The 6,434-nt window shown below is 36.0% G+C and overlaps 1 non-coding gene across 1 annotated transcript; it reads right to left on the bottom strand.

Annotated features, from left to right (window-relative positions):
• Positions 1–6,090: 6,090 nt before the first annotated feature.
• Positions 6,091–6,197, bottom strand: LOC145007700 (small nucleolar RNA R71). Its single transcript, XR_013663072.1, has one exon. It is a non-coding gene; the product is annotated as a small nucleolar RNA R71 (small nucleolar RNA).
• Between the last annotated feature and the right edge of the window lie 237 nt (positions 6,198–6,434).

The following is a 6,434-nucleotide window of genomic DNA, read 5'->3' as shown; positions in this document are numbered from 1 at the left end:
CCCTTGGACTCGCCGAGTCCGGACGCGAACCCCCGCTAAAAACCGCGACCCGACTCGACGAGTTCAACCACCAACTCGCCGAGTCCCCTCACAGAATGCCAAAAAAATATATAAGGAAATGGAGATACCTGGGGATCCGGGCTGTTACAAATTAAGTAGCCTTTAACACATTATATGTGAAATACCGAACTTCAAAATTTGCCTAAGCATTCTTGTGAAAGGGTTTTGTTTTTTTTTTATTTTTATCTCTAAGTCGACCCGAAAAGGCAACATGATTTTTGTTAAGCTATGTGAGGTGATATTGCTCACCCAAACTAGTTGGCTTGCTCTTAAATGTTTTAATCAAACACCAAACCAGTTACCCAAATATAAATAACACTAAGGCCCGTATAAGTTAGTTTATTTTTTAAGCTTATTTGGTGAGACTACAAAAATAGCTTATGGATAAGCTAGCTTGAGATAACTTATTGATAATCTAGCTCATAAAAAAAAGTCAGTTTTTCAGCTAACGCATCAAAAAAATCCTAATACAAACCTTGTAAACTAAAATATAGCAACACATTCGGACATTTAGAAAAGGATGAAAAAACATCGAATAATGATGAAAGCCAAACATCTATAGAATAATAGCTTCTTGTTTGGAAATGGGGCGATACAAATTTATTTTGTGTTGGTGTAATCAAACCTATCTTAAACTCTATGCTAGGAGGAGGGATGTGGATGGTTTGAGGTGCTTAGGCGTGCCTTATGCAAAAATATAGAGAATTTTTGTTTCGGGCATTTATATGTTGCTCATATTGGTGGCTAAGTCAAGCTTTAATCTTTTACGAGTCATGACGAAATATGATATTTTTCAAGACTTAAGTTAAGGCAACAATATATATATATATATATATATATATATATATATATATATATATATATATATATATATATGAAATTTAATTAACCAAAGTATGACATCTTAGGGAGGGACTGAAATGGTTTAAATGAAATTTTAGTTTGGGAATTGGATTGATTTTGTTAAGGATCTCTATGGGAGGGGCTATTTTGAATAAATGGATTCAATGTTTGGAGAATACATGATTTAATGATTTAATAAAGAGGTTAGTTTGGTCATTTCACAAGCTAAATGAAATTAGGGCTTTTAAGCCCCCATCTTCGTCATTTGCTGATCGTCGCAGGTCACGATGAGGAACGGAGGGAGAAGAAGCTCGCAGGCGGCGATGTATCGTCGGTCGATTCGCGAAGTGGGTGGCGTCTTCGGGCTCGATGAGGCCGAATGAACGAGAGAAGATGACGCAAGGTTGATTGTGGTCTCGGTGGGTGCAGCGACGGGCTCCTCAAGCAGTCTCTCGGCCGCTTGTTTCGGTTGTGGTAGCGAGGTGCGATGGGACTCATGGAGGTCCGCAGGGGAGTCCGAGATTGTCGATCGGTTGTGCTTCTGTCCGGCTGTGTGGTGCGAAATTGAGTTGGAGATGGAGGGTCCTGTTGCTTACGGTTCTTCTTTTCTCTCTCTCTCTCTCTCTCTCTCTCTCTCTCTCTCTTTCTCTCTCTGATAGAAATTAATGGAGTTTTTGGGTATGTTTGGGTTTGATTTTTGACATGGAATGGAATGAAGAATGAATGATGGTGGTGTTGCTCTTGTGTTTGCACTGGACACAAAAACACCCACTTCAGTGGTGTGTTTTAGGCTGGAAATTAAGAAGAAGAAGAAGAAGAAGAAGAAGAAGAAGAAGAAGAAGAAGAAGAAAGAAGAGAAATGAGGTGAAGCCGTGATCGATTGAAGATAGTCTTTGGGTAAAATTTTCTCAGATTTCTCTATAATTTGGTTGCACCATTGAGATCCATTTTGAGTGAATGATCAGTAAATGGAATGGTTGCAATCGAAGGACAAACAGAAGAAGCACAAGGCGGAAGCAATCTCTAACTTAGCTGTTAGTTTTTATCTCATAATTAATTTGATTTTTATGTTTTATGTGTTCTTTTTTTTTTGGTGAAAATTGAAGCAAAGGCTTATTATGTGTATATTTTATGTATTGATTTGTAAGATTGATTTGGTTGAATTTGGATATTTTATATACACTTATAGATTTAATAATATTGTGTGTATTTGTTTGAGATGTTTTATGACAATAACACGTACAATAACACGTACAAAATGCTCATAAAGGCATCGAGATTTTTACATAATCAGTGTCCAATTTGTTGTATATACGATTAATTAGGATTTGGAAATATTACATGACATGTATAAATATTTATATATTTAATGTTGTTATATAATTTTTATTATATAACATATATGCATTGTGATTACATGATTGACTATTTGTCATATGCAATATGAGTTTATAAAAAATATAGCAAATACATAATAGATTTTTGAAAAATACATTCCCCACACATATATATGTAAATAGATGTACATGATTTTAGAAAATTTGAGCTATCTCTTCATTAGGATTCACAATAACTGGATTGGATAATAATATATTATTTCTAGAAAATATTGCCAATAATTGAAATCATATCAACATCAAAAGTTTAAGGTTTCGCGATTTACTTATTCAAAACGTCTACTTTTTTCGATTTCTATAAATATTCTTACTAAAAATATTTCAAGTATGAAATTAAATATTAAACTATGACTTGAGTCCAAAAGCTTTCTTGGAATTTCCATCTGAGGCGTGCAAGTTCCTCAACGGATAGAAACAGTTTTAGTGGTTTTAAGAAATTAGTATTATACTGATTTGGATTATTAAAACGGTCGTATATTTTGCATACAAACTTTGTTTTGGATGTTCTTTATATTTTGAAAACAGGAAATCATGTACTACGAGACTAGAATCTTTTTATTACTCACAACTACTTAATACGAAATTTTAGTTTTTCAGACACATTCCTAAGGTTGCAGTTTGAGTTGTTTGATTTGTTGGCCAAATTACATATTTGGAAGTAAGATACCATCTGGTACCTTATAATACTTGAAATGAATTCATTTATTTCACATAAGATGTACTAAAACTCAATGAGTCAAATTACCAAGAGATTTGCTGTGAACTTGGTCGTTCATAGTCTTTGACCTAAATTTCGGGATGTCACATTACCTCCTCATTAAGGGAAATTTATCCCGAAATTATTAAGTTCTAGGATACTTTATTCTACTCTTATTCTGTTCCAGTAGTTGGGGGAACATCAATGAAAAATTATGGATACTTTTGTTTCATCTGGTCCTCACGTTCACAAGTAAACTCTGGTCCTCTATGAGAGTTCCATCTGAATTTTACTATAGGTATGCGACTTTGTTTGAGGCGTTTGAGTTCCGATCCATGATCTCCATTGGTTCCTTCACAATGTGAGGTTTAGTTTTGACATGGATCACATCAAGAGGAAAGACAAGATTCTCATTAGAGACACACTTCTCCATTTTTAATGAATGATCTTAGGGCCAGTGTGTAAAATATCTCTAGCGTGCCTCATAGCTAATCGAGTATCTCCAACTTCTGCCCAACATATTAAAAAATGGCATTTATGCCCGTACAAGGCCTCGAATGGAAGAACCTTTATACTAGTGTGATAATTATTATTGTATGAAAACTCAACTGGTAGCAAGTGAGTATCCCATGCATTACAAAAGTCTATCACACAAGCATGAAGCATGTTTCCAGAGTTTGTATTATTCTTTCACTTTGGCCATCCGTCTGTGGATGATATGCATTACTCATTTTGATTTTGGTACCTTTGAACCTTTACGGTGATTACCCAAAATCTGGAAGTGAATCTGCTATCTCAGTTTGAGATAATATATATTGGTAGACCATGTAGTCTGACTTTCTCCTAGAGATAGGTACTGATATTGCCATATTTATACCTATTTTTAAGCGATATTTAAGTACATTTTTATTAATAAGTTGATAATATGTTTAGAATAATGGTACTTATGACTTTAAATTGTTATTTTCAGTCAATTAAAAATATTTTCGACGAGAGGGACCAAAAGTGACAATATGTAGAACATGGGAGACTTGGAACACAAGAGATGAATAAATCCACGGAAATTACTAAACCGATGATGTGGCAGATCCAGCCACGACGTGGCATGGGAATTCTAGAAGATAAAGATCGCGTTATGGAGGAATCCTTGCCCGGTAAGATAACTTGGAGCCCACGATGTGGCCTGGATAGCCACGACGTGGTGCGAGATTTTGGAGGCTATTTAAGCATTCTTGATCATTACGAAGAAGAACTTTTTTGGCTAAAGAAAGGAGCTCCAGAAAGCGATTTGGAGCAAAAGAAAGGTTATGGGAAGAGGCTTTCAACACCAAAAAGAGTAAAAGGTCCATATTTTACTTAATTAAGAACATGTTTTGTATCACTTTGATTTGTGTTAGTTTGTTAGTTGCCATGATGAGCAGCTGAATCTAGCTACTCTTGTTTAGCTAGATGAAGCTTCCAACTTATGAATAGCTTAATTTTTATGGATTTATTTATTTGGTAAAATTGCTTGTGTTTGATTTGTGTTACCTAACATGCTTATGTTTGTTTCTCTAATTGCTTGATTGCATGTTCTGTGTAGCTTAGTGACCATTAACTGCATGAACTTGTTTACCTAATGATTTAGTAAACATTGAATTGTTAGAGCTAGGATTGACCAATCTTAGTTAGTAATTAGAGTAAATAAGCTTAGCTGTGCTAGAGAATGTGTATTGTGACTATAATTGCGTTTATATAACAAATCTTATATAGCAAATTTACATTCACAATTAGTTATGTGTTTGGTTGTGTGTGAACATACATAGTTTAACATGAATTAGTTGATTATTGGTAAAGTTAAAACTAAATTACTAATATAATTAAAACCAACTCAATAATCCATAATCGTTAGCTAGCCATAAGGAAGATGTTGATTCAAACTAGACAAGAGTGTATTTTTACTTATTGAATGTGAGTTAAGTTCGTGTGATCTTGTAAAATCAGATAAAACCCTTTCAAACTTGTTAATAATTAGGTTAATTTAATAGTTAGTAGATTAATTAGTAACACCGTTCCCTGTGATCGACACCCGACTTACCCAAGCTATACTGTAATCCGATTAGGTACATTGCCTATAAGTGCATAGTTAGTTTAAGTTGTTAGGTTATAAATATTAAAATTAGTGGGTACTTTTGTGCACATCAAATTTTTGGTGCCGTTGCCAGGGAACGACTTAGTTTATTATCTTATTTATTTGCATTAAGTTAATCGATCCTTTTTTTTGGGTAAAACCGGCACAAAGTTGGTTTTTCAGCAAGGTAAAAAAAATAGTCACAGAGTCCACGACGTCGCCAGATACGCGCCACAACGTGGTTTCTGAGAATTTAGTTTTTAGTTTTTAGTATTTTTTTTTGTCTATTTCAGTTTTACGTTTTTTTTATTGTGTTTAAGTTGCAGTAGTTCATGACCAAAAGCTCAAACACACCCTTGGTGCCACCACTTGAAGATCCCGAGTCTGCAATTCACAAGAAAAAGACGCTACTGCAAGAATTAAAGTCATCTTTTTCAAGGAAGCCGGGAAAGAAGACAAGAGACTCAAGCTCATCCTCAAGGCACAAGAGCAATCTTGAGCACTTGGATCAAATATCCATCCAAACCGAATCCGAATACAATACCGAGCCGAAATCTGAAGAACATACGAGCGAACCAGAGAACGAGCCAAGGAACGAGATGGTACCAATTGAAGAGATGTCCATGGGAGCTTACAAGAAGCAGATTCGAGAAGATGTGGGTCCCGGTTTAGTCCAACCTGCAATACCTGCCACTGCCACATTCGAGTTGAAGGGGCACATATTAACCGCACTGAAAGATATCCCATTTTTTGGGAAAGATCATGCGGATGCTTTTAAGAATCTAGATGAAGTCAATGACATTGCGGATTACTTCAATGTCCCAAATGTCAACAGAAACACAGTCTTGCTTAGGGTGCTTCCCGTCACTTTCAAAGGAGCTGCTAAGGAATGGTTAAAATCACTTCCACCGGGTACAATTACCACTTGGGCTGAAATGCGTGAGCAATTCCTGGACCAGTTTTGCCCGCCATCCAAGATAGCCAAACTCAAGAAGGCAATAGCCGACTTTGAGCAACAGACGGGGGAGTCATTATACGAAGCATGGGGGCGGTACAAGGGCTTGCTTAGAAATTGCCCTCAGCATGATCTAAATGTGCAACAAGAGATCTCAATCTTCTATGATGGGGTCAACGTTATGAAGTGACAACTCCTTAACTCTCAAGGACCGTTGACAAAGAAAAATCCAAGGGAGGTTAAGGAGTTGATTGAAGAATTCGCGAAGCACTCTCGCGAATAACACAACCCTAGGCAAGATGAAATCAAAGGCGATGGAGGGGACCAAACTGAAGAAATAGCAACTGTGATGGCTATGCTGAATAATTTGGA

This window comes from Lactuca saligna, chromosome 7 (genome assembly GCF_052625555.1).
Source record: "Lactuca saligna cultivar CGN05327 chromosome 7, ASM5262555v1, whole genome shotgun sequence".
Taxonomy (NCBI): Eukaryota; Viridiplantae; Streptophyta; class Magnoliopsida; order Asterales; family Asteraceae; genus Lactuca; species Lactuca saligna.
The sequence above is the reverse complement of the archived record's forward strand: the minus strand, read 5'-3'. Positions and strand labels throughout refer to the sequence as shown.